Source organism: Papio anubis, chromosome 16 (assembly GCF_008728515.1).
Source record: "Papio anubis isolate 15944 chromosome 16, Panubis1.0, whole genome shotgun sequence".
NCBI classification, from domain to species: domain Eukaryota; kingdom Metazoa; phylum Chordata; class Mammalia; order Primates; family Cercopithecidae; genus Papio; species Papio anubis.
In genome coordinates, this window is record NC_044991.1 from 45515963 (window position 1) to 45532556 (window position 16594).

Consider the following 16594-nt stretch of genomic DNA (forward strand, 5'->3'; position numbering starts at 1 on the left):
CATATCACTATTAGCATTGTAGTCACAACAACTTTACAAGTCTCTAGGAAGTTCCAAACTTTCTCTCATCTTCCCGTCTTCTTCTGAGCTCTCCACACTCTTCCAACCTCTGCTAGTTACCCAATTCCAAAGCTGCTTCCACACTTTCAGGTATCTTTAGAGCAATGCTCTACTCCTTGATACCAATTTTCTGTATTAGTAAGTTCTTGCATTGTTATAAAGAAATACCTGAGACTGGGTAATTTATAAAGAAAAGAGGCTTAACTGGCTCACAGTTCTGCAGACTACACAGGAAGCATAGTGGCATCTGTTTCTGAGGAAGCCTCAGGGAGCTTTCACTCATAGTGGAAGGCAAAGTGGGAGCAGATATTTTACATGGCAGAAGAAGGGACAAGAGAGAGAAGGAGAGAGGTACTACATGCTTTTAAACAACCAGATCTCATGGTAACTCACTCACTTTCATAAGAACAGCACCAAGGGGATGGTGCTAACTCATTCATGAGAACTCTGCCTCCATCATCCAATAACCTCCTATTAGGCCCTACCTCCAACATGGGGGACTACAATTTGATATGAGATTTGTTGGAGACACAGATCCAAAAAATATCGCCCCCTTTTCTTTACTGTGTAGGGGTCCCAAGTCTGAGCCCCTTATGGGTGCTGGCAGGTTTCTGGGAACCCTGAGGAATACTGGAAGATTCCATGGGTCCACTTGTGCCTTCAGTATCTCTTGCTCCAGGCTGAAGCTCAATCCCCTCCCTCTATCCCTTCCTGAAGTCTGTGATCCCTTTTCTACTTCATAATTATCATCTCTGGTCCGTTTTCCCAAAGCCTTAAACAAAAGATGATTTCCCAAGAACAAATAATACGTAGCTTTTGAACTCAATGTACCTCTTTGACTCTCGATAACACAAGGGAATTGCAATGCCGAAAAGGGAAACTTAAGATAAAATACCAGGATACCCTTTTCCTAGAATTTCCTAGAGCTTCTTCTTCTCTGGGAACCTCTCTGCTTCCCATTTTGATAGTTGAAGCTTTTAATGGTCTTCAGAGTGGGAAATCTACAACCCCTGCCTCTGATCCCTGTCTAGAAAACACAGTGTCAACGCACATCACAATAGTTTCAAGGGGAGCACTTTACTAAGAAGCTGGGAAGATGGTGGCCTTTTACGTTTTCCTAAGTAGGGCACTTCTTTCAGGCATGCACAGTTGGCATGTAGCTTACTTCCCCTGTTGGGTGCTTCTAGGGCACATGGAGTGGGCTTGTGCTTGTTATCACCTGAACAACTGAAACAACTTGATAAAAATATCTCTTTGGAAAAACAAGACAGCTTGCCCCAAACACCCATTTCATTTCTACCTTTAGAACCGCAAGCAAGACGTGTTTAGAATACACTGTTTTTTTGTTCTCACATTATAGCAGTACGTGGGTCACAAATAGTTGAACTACTCTAGGCATCCAAATGAAGATGGTAAAACATATCCCACAGGGGTCGTGTGAAGTTAAAATAAGGCAAGTGTTCAAAAGTATCTCATAAACTATAAAACACTACAGTTTATAAACTATGTATAACCACATAAATGCAAGACATTATTATCTCCCTTTTGTTTTCAGAGTTCTTTAACCCAGTGCTTCTAAAGTTGATGAATTAGAATTCATTAGTTACCAAGTGTGGTACTATGTACACGCAGGCATATTGGCTGAAATCATTCATTGTATATTTTACATTAATGCATTTTTTTCTCTTGTGTGATTGATATTTTAAACTATGTGGATATGCTTTTCAATTGTATGTTTCTGTGTATATGGCTTTCCCCTCTTCTTTCTAAAGCAGTTTCATTTTTTATTTCTTTGGTTTCAGAGGAGAAAAATGGAGTGATGAGATTAGGATTAGGATTATTACAGAAGATATTTAAAGAGAAAAAAGTAATATTCAGCTCTTGACATGAAATATAACATCTCTCTTATCCCTCCTATAAGGCCAGAATCTTGAAAATCAGGTTTTATTGGGTCGGAAAGTATTTCCTAACTTTGGAGGACTCTTACCAATATTTTTTCCAAGGTAGTGAGGATACTGTTTTTGTTTATGGCCACTAGGATGGAAGACAGATAAACCAAGTGAAGGAAAAAGAAGCTCAGGCAGGAGAGTTAATGTCCTGGAGTAGAAGGATATGATATGGAATAAAGGAAAGTTTGAAGACTCATGCTTCTAGGCCCATAAGATCAAAGTCAAAAGAAGGAAAGGAAATGGAGAGAGTAATACGTCAGGTGCCTGAGATCTGTTCTGAGCTGAGGTTGGATCTTGTGGCGGGGTCAGGTTTTCCTAAGCTCATCCAGCTGGGAATGCAGCATGCTTCTACATTATACTGGATGGACTCTGAAAGCCTCTGTCTCTGCATATGGTCATTGTCAACTTGGTGTTAGGCAAGAACAGAAGCAAGTAGACAGCAGTATCTAATTGTTGCTCTAAGACTGATGTAGAACAGGTTTCATTCACAAAAGAATTCAAGAGAGAGCTGGTGGTGGAAGAAAGGAACTATATTGAAGCAGTTGTATTATAGTTCTGCGATTTCAGGGTTAGCACATAGGCAGTGCACAGAGAGTAGCTGCATGGGATGCTGGCAGTGGTATTTATACTCACTTTTAATGACATGCACATTAAGGGACAGGTTATTCAGAAATCACTAGAAAATGGGGAGTAACTTCTGGGTGTTGCCATAGAAATGGGTGGTAACTTCTGGGGTTTGTCATGGCATTTGTAAACTGTCATGGCACGGCAGTAGGGTAGTGTCTTGGCGGTAGTGAAAGGTTGCTTTCCTGCCACTTGCAGTTTCAGTTTTGGCAGGTTTCCAATTTGCACTGGGAGACAAAATGAGTCCTGATAGTCTCCTGTCTCAAGACAAGCAACTGCTTCCAAGAATGCCCTGCCCCCAATCTAGGGTGGTCCCATATAAGCAGTTTTCATGGTACTGCATTGATAGGCAGAAGGAGAGAGGGCTTGAGTTTGGGCATGGCATGGCGGAAACAAAGTGTTTCAACCCCACCTAACTCCCCTTCTCCAAGAGGGAAAGGAGAAATAGTTGGGAAAATAGTGGAGGATCCTTCCAGAGGGTGTCACTGTGATGGAGTGTAGGTTCTGTCCTGCAGGGCTGCCAAGTGACCACATAAGCCAGAATCACAGGGGAATCACCATAGTATTCCTGAGGAGGGAGGGGTTCACAGTACCAACCAGAGCTGATGTGGGGCCCAGTCAGCAGAGACCACTGATGGGTGCTGCTCAGTTACACTGGCCACAGATGTCAGCAGCTGATGGCAGAAGAATGACCTCTGCCCCAGAGACCACCACCAAGGACTCTGAAGGCAGATATGAAAGTTTGTATCACCCCCTACCATCTTGACCAAGATAGGGTGCCACAGGAGCTCCTGGGGGGCTGGTCATGCCCTGTTTCTTGATCTGGGTGCCGATTATGCAGGTGTGTTTACTTTGGGACAGATCACCCAGCTACACCCATATTTCTGTATATATATTATACTTTAAAAAAAGATGACTTAAAAAATCTATACAAATCATCTATACTCTCCCCAACAAAATAAAAAGGTACACACACACACACACACACACACACCCCAGATACCCCACACACCCCCCAGAAGGCAGGTAGTTGTGAGAAACATGAAGCCAATTATAGATAAATAAAAATATATTATTTTTTCTGCACATTTGAGATTAATGTGAGCAAGAGGACGTACTTCATGTTCTTTTGCTAAAGAAAGTGAAACAAAAATCAGTGAATCTGTGAAAATCCCGAAACATAATGCTAGTGATGCTCTAAGGAAAAACTCAAGCTCGTCAATATTTAATTTTAAAAAAGAATCAGCAAAGTTCTCTAGATTAACTTTTAGCCTACAGGAGTTTAAGAACAGATTCAAGCATAATTGTATCTGCATGCTGTCTTTATAGATAATTATTTATTGAAACAAGTTTTGTTTATTTTTTTGGAAACATTACGTACTTCATACTATTCTTGAATATCTTAAGCCAGCTTTTACTAGAGTTTTCCCTGAACCTCGCCTGAACCTTTCCTGAAATAGCCCAAAATTCAGCCAGGTGAAGTTATAATTATAGCAAGGAAGACCTGTGTTAACTTCTGCTCCCTTTAGCGCTCAAAGATCTTAGATGAATTGCATAACATTTTGGGCTATGCAGTGTAATTCTGACTGTAACTATCTGAAGTTAGGTCAAATTTTCAAGTGAAGAACAAAGTTTTGTACAAGACAAAATTCACTTCAGACACTAGCTGCAAGCTTGGGAATTCCTAGGCCATTTCTGATAATTTGCTAGAACTAAGAACTAAGAACATCACTATGCTTACTACCAGAGTTTTATTATAAAGGAAACAAATGAGTAATAGTCAAATAAAGAGATGCACACAGTGATGTCTGGTAGGGTCCCAAGTGGGAAACTTACAAGTCCTCAGGACTCATTGTCCTCCGCTAGCACATCAATGTTTAATTATCAACCAGGGAAGCTCACTTGAGCCTCGGGTGTCCAGATTTCTTTTATTAGGGTTTCATTTCATAGGCATGTGTGATTGAATCATTGTCTACATAGTTGCACTCAATCTTCAGCTCCAATTCTCTCTCAACAAGTTGGACTGATATCATGTGGCTCAAAACCCCAGTCTTCTAATAATGTGGTTGGTTTTTGCAGCATGATACCCCATCCTGAAATGATATTGAGGGTCCTCCATGAATCACCTCTTTAGTGCAAACTCAGTGTGGTCCAATACACCCCTCATGAATAACATAGACATGCCTATTACTCAAGAAATCCCAAGGGTTTAGAGGTTTCCTCCCAGGAACCAGTGAGAAAGACCAGCCAAATGTTGTATCCTATGCTTGGATGTTTGCTCACATAGTGTGATGTGAGGATTCTGCAAGATGGGAATTATAGAACACAGGACACCTTTTCATGACTTGAGATCCATCTTGAGAAATGAAAAGACAAAGCATGTCCAAGCTCTGTAACTTGAGTGAAGCTTCATCATGTTCTCTTTGGGCATCTTGCTAGAGAGTAGAAAGCAAACTGAGTTGGTCACATCAAATTCCATTGTCCTCTGACTCCTGGGGCTTAATAGCCTGCCTTTGAAAGAGATGACCCCCACAATGTTTCAATCAGGTGCTCTGTGAAATGTGGGGCAATTCTTTCCTTATACTCAGCAGTGTTGAGTCCCTGCATGAGTGTAAGCAGATGGTGTCATGCTCCTGTACCCCTTTGCCATTGCAGCCACAGTTCACAGGGCCCAGGGCCCACATTCACCTGCCAGTATCTGAGTTGTTTTGCCTGAGGCTTTTCTTTTGCCAGTTGGAGATGACTGGGAAATAATGCATCTCCTCCCCTCATCCAAGCAGCCCTTAACCAGTGACTTATAGAACTTGGTGTATACATTCCCTAGCTCCATCCCCGCTTAGATAATCTAATTCTGAGGCACTGTGTTTTGTACTTGTCCCCAGACTTTCCCCAGGCATGCTCTATGACAGCTGATTTGACAAGGCATTCTTTATTGATGATGTTTCTCCCTGTCCTTCTTCCCCACTCCTCTTCCTGGTGTTTCCTTTATCACCCCAGTAAGCTAAATACCCCTTTTAGATTCTTATCTCGGGGTCTGTTTCTGGAGTAATCCACCAATGGCCAATAATGTCAATTTCCCATTGTCAGCTCCTGATAATTGTGGATGTATTATCTCACTTAACAGTTGTATCTGAAATACAGTCGCTTGTTCTTACAATGACTATGTCCTACAGCCAATGGACCGCACAGAAGAGAGCTGAGATCAGGAGAAGTCTTGGTTTATTTTGGTAGACGTGTATGTGTGTGTGTGTGTGTGTATGTGTGTGCGCATAGCCAGTTCTTTTTCTAAAATTAAATCATTATTTAGTGCTGCAACTTTTCCCTTACTGATATTTTGAATACTGATATATCCATACCGATATTCTGGAGTTTAGTGTAGTTCCAAAGAAATAGATCTCAAATGTGCTAAAGAAAGGAAAATTGTATGCTTCCTTATGGAGAATTATCAGTTTCTTATCATATTCATTAATCAGGGGGAGCTGTGATGAAATGCAGTCTACTCTTTTTCTGTTCTCTACATTGTTCTTTCTCCTCCTTGCTTCCTCTCCCTTTCTTTTGTCACTCTGCATTACTTCCCACCCGCCAAACCTTGGTCTTTCTCTGGACCTCTCCCACTCCTCACAAACACCTTAAAAACAAGACAAGGCCGGGCGCGGTGGCTCATGCCTGTAATCCCAGCACTTTGGGAGGCCGAGGCGGGTGGATCACTTGAGGTCAGGAGTTTGAGACCAGCCTGGCCAACAGGGTGAAACCCTATCTCTACTAAAAAAGTACAAAAATTAGTCCAGCATGGTGGTGCATGCCTGTAATCTCAGATACGTAGGAGGCTGAGGCAGGAGAATAGTGTGAACCTGGAAGGCGGAGGTGGCAGTGAGCTGAGATCGTGTCGTTGTACTCCAGTCTGGGCGACAAGAGTGAGACTCCGTCTTTAAACAGAACAAAAACAAAAACCGACAAGCTCTAGATGGCTCCTCCAGACATCTGTCTCAGGATACACACATTTTGCATAACAACATACCTCCTGATATCTTAACCTTCACACTACATTATTTTAAAAGACGTTGTCTTCTGAGAAAAAATTCAACTACTAGTTGGAATATTCTTTAGAAGTTGTTGAGTATTCTTGGAACCACGAATTATAGCGATGAGTAAGTCATGGGGTAATTTAAAAGGCTTCAGAATCAATTTTCTAATGGAGAATAGTTACATCATGGTTTGATCAAGAATCAAATGGAGAGAAATATCTTTTAAAATGACAAGTCTTCCTTTTTGTTTGAAATTTACAGTGGAAGATTCTGTCTACCTTAGGAAAGAATAAGAGCCGGTTTGTGATCATTAAATAGCTTGCAAACCTTTTCAATAACCAAGGATCTAAAATGAAACATGTTCACTTTGCTTCAGGAAGAGGAAGTAACAAGACATTCTCCCATCCCTGAGCTGAAGTGGTTTTATCAGTAACGGTGGCACCAAACGAGGGCTTGTCTTTGAAATTGGAGTGCCAGAAAGAGACGTTGAATATTCTCAGTATTTTCCACTGGTAATCGTGGTTGGTATTTTAAAAATTGAGGCGATAATAAAATGGCATAGGACTGAGAAATGAAAGAAGGGAGACTGTTGTTGTTGTTATTACTGCAATGCTTTTTTCTGGGGTTGCAAGATCAGAGGACGTGATTCATAGACAGTTACAATTTTTAAATCAACTCTAATAGGAACCCAGAATTTCCAGAGCTCTAAAATTATCTCCTTGAGAATTAAGGCATTATGTTTTATGGAGGTGATAGTATCTTCAAGTCCTTCAGTGTGTAAAGGAGTTTGCCGCAAAAACATTGGATGCATAAATAAAACATAGTTTATTTTATTGTTAGAGCCTATCTTAGCATTTTACGGCCTGAATTCATTTTTTAGTAAAACAGGTATTACTCTTTGATCAGGTCCAGCATGTTTTCATACCTTTCCTACAAAAGTACCCGCATTTCTACAATCTGCTGAATACAGAAGGCCCTTTGATGAGGAAGGAATCTATAGTAGCTACAGTGAGAAGCTTACTTCTCACACTCTGGAGATTTTCCAGTTGGTGCTACCTTAATGTTCCTTTGGTCTTAGAGAGTTAATGCTAATGAACTAGTGAAAATTAGTGTCTCTAATGGCCTAGTAAGTTATATACTTTTTTTTTTTTTTTTTTTTTTTTTTTTTTTTTTTTGGGGGTGCAGTTGTCTGATTTGTCCTAAGGCCTTTAATCTCTTTGTGTTCATAGTTTGGGAGTGTTTGCCCATCGATCAAGCATACATAACAAACATTTCTTTCTCCTAGAGGAAACAAAGAAAATGAAAGAATGCTGGTGAAAAGTGATAACTTTAGGTTAAAAAGAGTGTTATTGATTTGCTCTGTGCTATTTGAATTATTCATAACAAAAATGAGAGAGTAGAGGTGCTTAGGGACACAGCATCTATTGAAAAGTCATAATGTTAAAAGTAGGGAAGAATTGAGAGTTAGAGATAAAGGAATTTTCTATTCTCTGATCTTTAATTCAGATATCCCCCTGTAGTCTTTGACAGCTGAATGAGTGCTGGGAAAATGAAGAATTAGCATGTGTATGACTCTATTGCTTGGACAGGTATGTATAAGACTATCAATTAGGTGTCAAGCTTTAGATAAGGTGTTTTTGTTGAGTTTTCAACTCCTAACTACTTTGACCACCTTTCCTAATTCCTGAAATAATGTAGGGTGAGAAAAAATTTTTTCCTTTCCCTTCTTCAGGCTTGATAAATTGAGTCTACAAAACAAACTGACAGATTAACAATAGACAGATTAATAGGAAAAAGTGGGACACAAATATATTAAAGAGCATATTGACACAGGGGCCAGTATGACCAAGTATGAGATTCAAACAAGAGCCAGATGGCTGAGTTTGGAGGTTACATTGGGAGGTTACAGAAAGAATAGAGACTTGTTTCTTGGGAGGGAGGTGGGATGAGAGTAAGGGAGGAAGCCATGGCTGCTTTGCTATGGAGATGACAAATCTCAGAGCTGCCCTCAGAAAGAATAGATGGGAGCCTGTGATAGAAGTTTCTCTGGCAGACCCTTAAATGTTTCAGACTTTTAGTCTCTTTTTTCTGTGAGCTAATCATTCTTAGGTTGGGATAAGGAGACAAGGAGGGCCTCAGAGAAAACCTGTTTGTATCTGCTGTTCACTTCGTTAGTGCAGATTTCCTTTCCAGATGCAAAACTCTGCCCCAAAAAGACAGTATTTCAAGATATTCCTGTGGTTTGCAGCCCCTCTGAGTATCCATCTTGAAATATGCTAAAAAAGTATATTTGGGGGTGAAATGTTCCAGTTTCCTTCCATAGGCTTGCCTTTCTTTTGATTTGTTCCTATGTCAATCTCAATCTACCTCCTTAGTCTTTCTTGATCTATGTTTCAGTCAGTGACTGTATCTCTTTACATCTATCTCTATGTACACATTTGAAGACAGATTTTAAGTCTGCCAATACTAAGTTTTTGTGAGAATGTAGAGCAACGGGAACTTGTATATATTCCTGATGGAAATATACATTTTTGTAAGAAGCCAGGAAAATAATTTGGTAATATTTCTAGATGATAGAAAATGTTCATTCAATCCCAGCTACTTGGGAGGCTGAGACAGGAGAATCGCTTGAACCTGGGAGGTGGAGGTTGCAGCGAGCCGAGATCGCACCATTGCACTTCAGCCTGGGCAACAAGAGCAAAACTCTATTTCAAAAAAGAAAGAAAAAAAAAAAAGAAAGAAAGAAAGAAAATGTTCATTCTACAGCTAATAATTCCCCAAAATGTTCTCCTTATTGGTAAGTTGGAGTTAATAATTGTATCTACTTCATATAAGTCTTGGATTAAATGAGATAGTAACTTTAAAACAAATAGGCTAATAAAAGTTAGCCTTGTTATCACTAGTAGTAGTTGTTGTAGTAACTGTAATAGTATCTTTATTATCCTTGTTAACTGTGTACCATAGAAAGCTTGCACATAGCCCCCAAAAGGCCTGTATAAGAATTCTTATAACATTACTTTTTATAATAGAAAAAAAAAAAAAAAAAAAAAAAAAAGGAAAAAGGAAAAAGAAAACAACTTACTCATATAAGAGGGAATAAACTGTAGGTATATTCATATAATGTCATATAATAGAATAGTGTATAGGAGTTACACATATCATGAGGGATAAACCTCAAAACGATATTATTGATTAAACATTTTTTGGGGGAGGAAATAAATTATCATACCAGTTATACTTAGACTAAAATATGCAAACACACTGTATAAACTTTTAAATGGATAATTACAAATGTTTTAGAAAAATATATGGAAACAGTAATCCCCAAATTAAATATTATTGATACCTCTTGGGATAGATGGGTCTGTAATCAGAGATTTCAATTGGATCATTGTTTTATTACTTAAGTTGGGTGTTCACTGTACCGTTCTTTGTGTATTTTGTTACATCCTAAATGTTTCCCACTTAAATAAATGACCAAACAGCAACAGAAAACATTAAATAGCATACTGGTGAATCAGACATTTGTTTAAGTATTTGCTGTGAATAATAGTTATTTGTTAGCTTAAGAAGATTAAAAATTGAGTATCAGAAATGTACTTACACGTAAGTCTGAATAGAGCTTGGTTGAAAACAAACCGAACACACTGTAGAAACTCATCCATCAAGCATTTACTGGTAGATACCCATAAAGTTAAGGAAGGTGGGATAACTGACCTGAAAACTAAAGGAGTGATGGACTTAGCCAATTAAAGTGAGCTTAACTGCTCTGTTTGCACTGAGTTAACAAACAACAACAACAGCAAAAACAAAACAAAACAAAATAAAAACCAGACAAACAATAAGAAACATTTTATTGTTCTGTGGCCCTAGGGCAAGTCTTGTCCTCTTATGTCTGAACTACTTTTACACTGCTGTCTGGTTGCTTTTTATAATTTCCAGGTCAGCATTTTCTCTCATACTTACATTTCTAGAGGGTGGTATTCTGTTTGAAGCACATATCAGAGCCCACTCATTTATTCAAACAGATATTTATCAAGAGTCTATTAAGATGCCAAACATTGTGAGACAATGACTCAATCCTTGTAAATTGAGTATTTGGAAAACACTGAAGATTAACTGTCCAGATGAGAGAGATACGACCTAAATGGGCCAGAAAGATCGGGAGGGAGGATGCTCTGGGCAACCTCTGGCATGTTTCAAAAATATCCCCCAAAGCCCAGGGCCTTTTACATTATGCTAGGATTATCAATAATTATTACCAAAAATATTTTTAAAATCACATTTTCAGTAAGAAAGGGTGAGAGACAGTTCTAAGATTAATTTATCTTTCTACTTAATCTTGGGGCTGATTTTAAATCCATTTTAAAGTCTTACTGTGGCTTAATTGTTCCAACTCATAGTCCAGAAGTGTTAACATAAAACCACGTTGCATATTGAAAAAGCATTTCAAAGGACCAAACCTCTTCCACCAGCACCGAGGGTATTGTCACACCGAGTGACGTTTCTGAAGTGGAAATTTGCCTTGGGAAAATCTTTGCAGTTTGAGGGATTTCTGTAGACACAGTACATGGTGGTTTGTTTGTTTTCTCCAACTGCCTTATCTGCAGCTTCTATCCTTGGCACAGCATCATTGTCCTTTTATTTGCGTTCACCCACAGAGTTTATACTACTAGTAATAGTTATTATCATTGTATTTCTTGTTATACATAAGATTAAATTGAGTATTGCCACTTGGCAGTCTCTGTTCAAAGCAATTTAAGTTCTTCCAGCTCAATCAGTCTAAGACCACCAGGGACAAGCTCCTAGTCCCACTAAGTTGGGTTGCTGATTCATTGCAATGAGGGAGAGCACACATTGGAGGAAGTGTGGGACATCTTACCAAATAAAGGATTTTGGAGAAAGGTGGATTTTTGGGCAAGATTTAACTGAAGTAGTATTCTGATAGACTCAAAGCAAAGCAGGGCCATATTTGATGGACCAACATTAGGTCTGGACACAAAGTAGACCCAGGGTTGGTCCTGTTAAGGTTGTGTTAGTTACTTTGAAATACCAAAGTTAAGGTAGATGTAAAATATTGCAGCCAGAAACCTCTTATTTGAAGGTCTGCACATGAGTCGTAACTCCAGGCTGCTTTTTAAAAAAAAATGTTAAAGTGCCTGCAATCTTCTAGGTAAGAGGGGGACGTTTTTGTGGGAAACCTCCAAGAGCAGAGACCAGCAGGCTCACAGCCAGCAAGGAAATGGGACCCTACTCCTACAACTGCAAGGAACTGAATTTGGGCAACAACCTGAATGATCTTGGAAACATTCTTCCCCAGAGCCTCCAGAAAAGAGTGCAGCCTGGCCAACACTCTGATTTTAACATTGTGAGACCCTTAGCAGAAGAGCCAAATGAACCCACCCAGACTTCTGGCCTACAGAAACTGTGAGATAATAAATGTGTGTTTAAAAAAACCAAAGCCCAGACCAAGCAACCAAACAATCAAAGAGTGAGATGCTTCATGCATACTGATATGACTTCAACATCAAATTTCTGATAGTCTATGATTTTGAAGAACAAAATTTCTCAGTAAATAAGAAAGCAGTTGTCACCCAGTGAAGAGGGTTTTATGACGCTTTACAACAGCAGTGTGTCCTTGCAAGAAATATCATTAGCTGTTAACCTTGCAGCTGTTTTTATCTTTTGTCTGTTATCCAAGCCTGATGAATGCCAGACAGTTTTACTTGCTCAGTCCAAGCTAATTTTTACTTTCTCAAAGTATTAACTTATTTAATCTTCAAAACGATGCTTTGGAATAGGTGATATTATCATTCCCCCTTTAATAGATGAAGAAACTGAAGCATCAGGAGTGATGAGTTGCTTAAAGGGCAGAGGGGGAGGTCGTAAGGAGTGGTTCCAGGCTTCAACTCAGGCCATCTGCCTTCAAAACCAAGTACTTGGTTGTACTGCTAATTGAGCCCTTATATGCAGGCCAATAACAGATAGTGCTCTAGCACAAGGAATAAAATTCCTCTTAGGGAAGAAAAATTAGTTACAAACATTTTTCAGGCCAGAATGTGAGATGGGTTAGTCCATGTGATGGCACCAATAAAGAAGATAATTGAACCCTCCATACTAACAATAATGAAAGCCCTAATGCTTGCATGCACTCATATGTGCTAGAAGCTACATATGTGTATTAACTCACTTTAAAAAAACATTATATACGTTAACTCACTTTACAAATCACTTGTAAACTACGGTGATTCCTATTTCACAGACATGCAAAATGTGGCCCACAGGTCTAAAATAACTTGTCCGAGGGCACACGAATTATAATGGGTAGAGCTGGAATCCATGAGGCCTGGTTCCAAAGCCTGATTTCTTAGCTATTTTGCCATATAGAAATATATGAGAATTAGGGGATACAGGGACCAAAAGAAGGGAAAGAGAAATAGAGGTGATGGGTGGCTGAGTCTTACTGCAAGAGAATAGAAGGATTTTGAAGCTCAGATAGCAAATATTCATTTCAAAGTTATTTGCATTGCTGTGATATAAACATCCGTCTCTCCCCAAATCACTATACATATAAAGGTCTTACGTAAATGAGATTCTTTGGTAGTGGAGGTGGTAGTCAGGGGAAAACTACGAGTTTCACTTTTGGTGAAAAAAGTCCCAAGGTATATAATGGAAAGTGTATAATTCACACAAGGTTGAAAGTGGAAGCCAGAGGGAAATAGAATTTACAATGTTTTTGGTTGGGTGAGGATTTGTAACTTTCCAGAACATGCACAGAGATTTGAGTCAGTCTTACCAAAGCCTTAAGGAGCTAGAAGACTTCAGTTAACATCCAAGTTGCATTTCTGTTAAGCAATTTCAGAGAGAACACTCTGAGTTGAATGTAATCAGACCAGTAGCAGGTGATATATTATTAACTGTTAATTATTTCTGGCCCCCTAGCATAGTATCAGGTACTTGGTAGTCCTTGAATAAATAAGTATTTGTTGAATAAAAATGATGAAGACTTTAATGACCAGTTGTTTTTAAACCATGATGACTAATGGACAGAAATAAATAAATTATTTCATTCTGATGTGCTTATAGGCAATCAGAAAACTCTTTCCCGTCCCCACACTATTTACATCTTTACCTTCTGGGTTAGAGTATAGACTACAGATGGTTGCTAGTGCCCTTCTGTCTATGACAATAGCACCTGGAGCATGTGTTGTGACTAAAAGCAACAAATTGGTGGTACTTGAGTCATCAAGTTCTACATAACTGAAGTTGATCTGATGACATAATGCACGTAAAATGGAAAGCACAAAGTCTTTCATGACTTCTCCTAAATTTTTGCATTAACCATTTTCCAAAATGGAAAACTTTTTATAATGCATCATAGCCTTTAAGTCCCAGTTTTCTGAACACATTAAACTCTTTGTTTTTGGTAATTCATTTTTATGAACTCTCATTTACTGCCCAAATATTTACTGAGCACACCTTTCTGGGCTGCGATGCAATGCTAGTCTTGAGTGCAAGTAATTTGTGGCATTCTTGGTTTCAAATAGCAGAATCCACTGTACCAGTTAAATAATAAAATACACTTATTCCAAGATACTGAATAGCTTGTAGCATTATGGAGGGTAAGAGAATTAGGCACGGAGCCTATGCAGTCTGGAATGATGGCCAAAGGACACCAATGACTGCAGAAAAGAGATCAAAGTGCAGCCACCATCAGGCACCAACCCTATAGGTTTTACTCTCTGTGGGGTGCTATCTCAGCTACTGCTTCCTCGGAATCAGGCATTCTCTCTGCCACAATTAGCCACCCTCAGCAGAGAATGGGTTCCCCATGGCAACTGCTTCCTCTTCCAAGTCCAAGTTGAGAATATATGATGGAGTGGGGTTGAGGTCCCATGTCCCTGCCATAATTACAAGGAAGTCTGAAAAAGCAAATAAGTGATTCTAGCTCCTACCTAAGGGCAGCAGACTTATAAGAGGAGAAATTATCCAAAAATAGAAAGGCCACTTCAAACAAGCTGGGTAATCACACACATGGCACATGCCCACTACAGCCATGGTGTCATGTGGGAGTATATGCTGAGGCGTCTTTTCAACAAGGAGGGCTCTCCTTTAAAGGATCTAAGCTTGTTGCTTCATTTTACTTGGTCTTTCTTGGTCTTGTCTCTTCTTTACTTAGTTGTCATTTATTCCTACTATGGGTTAATGGGGAAAAAATACTCTTTATTTTTAATTAGTTACGATAGATATAATGTGTTGAGCTCCTAGTATGTTCTAGGCTCAATGTAAGAAAGTTTTACATATGTGTGTGTGTGTGTGTGTGTGTGTGTGTGTATATATATATATATATTTATATATTTATTTTATTTTATTTTATTTTTTTGAGACGGAGTCTTACCCTGTCACCCAGGCTGGAGTGCAATGGCATGATCTTGGCTCACTGCAACCTCTGCCTCCCAGGTTCAACCGATTCTTCTGTCTCAGCCTCATGGGTAGCTGGGACTACAGGCACGCGCCTCCCTACCCAGCTAATTTTTTTTTTATTTTTTGGTGGAGACAGGGTTTCATCATGTTGGTCAGGCTGGTCATGAACTCCTGACCTTGTGATCCGCCCGCCTCGGCCTCCCAGAGTGCTGGGACTACAGGCATGAGCCACTGTGCAGGGCCAGTTTTATATATATTTTAGATTTATTTCTCAAAAAACCTTTATAAGCTCATGACATAAATATTATCTCCTAGCCTTGAATTTTGTAGGTGAGGAAACTGAAGCTCAGAGCAGTGGAGGTATGTGGTTGGGATCTGTACTGAGACGGAGTGAGTGACAGAGGTGAAATCTGAGCCCAGGCCCCCAGGACTGCAGCCCTAGTACTCTTTTTGCCCATTATGTTAAATCTTTCACTTGCTGGTCAATCAACCATGAACTGTTCTCCAGGTTGACCAATTACTTACAGGTAACCATATTGACTTCCTCTGCTAAGAAAGTTAATGAAGTGCCCTGAATTCATTTTACTTCCAAGAAATTCAAAAATATGAACAAAGTGATTGCCACACCGTGCACCCCTTTGAGAGAGAAAAACAAAACACAACAGCTGCACTGTGTCAGAGTTAATCTTATGTGAGTTCTGCATTAATCAAGTTAGGAATACTGATCTTTCAAGAAATGCAGCCCCCCTGCACTGATTCCTGGGGATTCAAGAATGCATAAGACTCCATCTCCACATTCGGGGGCTCATAGTCAGAAGGGGTCTTAACTGATAACGCTGTGGGTCTGATTTGCTCAGTCTCCTCTAGTGTCTCTAACTTGTTCCTGTACTTTGACTTATCCCCCAATTTTCCCGACCTTCCTCATTTTATCTACTGTATTAGGGTTCTATAGGGAAACAGAACAAATAGGATGTCTATGCAGTCATGTGTCATTTAACGATGTTGATACATTCTGATAAAGGCATCATTAGGCAGTTTTGTTGTTGTGTGAACACCATAGAGTGCCCTTACACAAACCTACGTGGTGCAGCCTACTACACACTTAGGCTATATGGTATAGTTTGTTGCAAACCTGTATGTCATGTTACTGTACTGAATACTGTAGGCAATTGTAACACAATGCTAAGTATTTGTGTATCGAAACATATCTAATCATCGAGAGAGTTCAGGAAAAGATAAAAAGATATACTACAAAAGATAAAAAATGATGCACCTGGCCGAGTGCGGTGACTCACGCCTGTAATCCTAGCACTTTGGGGGGCTGAGGCAGGCAGATCACCTGAGGTCGGGAGTTCGAGACCAGTCTGACCAACATGGAGAAACCCTGTCTCTACTAAAAATACAAAAATTAGCTGGGCGTGGTGGCACATGCCTGTAATCCCAGCTACTCAGGAGGCTGAGGCAGGAGAATCGCTTAAACCTGAGAGGTGGAGGTTGTGGGGAACCGAGATT

The 16594-nt window shown here is 39.6% G+C and overlaps 1 long non-coding RNA gene across 1 annotated transcript in view; it reads right to left on the bottom strand.

Annotated features, from left to right (window-relative positions):
* Positions 1-9342: 9342 nt before the first annotated feature.
* The window catches only part of LOC116270787, a 30395-nt gene continuing 23143 nt past the window's right edge, over positions 9343-16594 (bottom strand). The window contains exons 2-3 of the long non-coding RNA XR_004179015.1: positions 10263-10382; positions 9343-9363 (exon numbers count right to left, since the gene is read on the bottom strand). This is a non-coding gene — a long non-coding RNA (uncharacterized LOC116270787). The remainder of the gene's footprint in view (positions 9364-10262; positions 10383-16594) is intronic.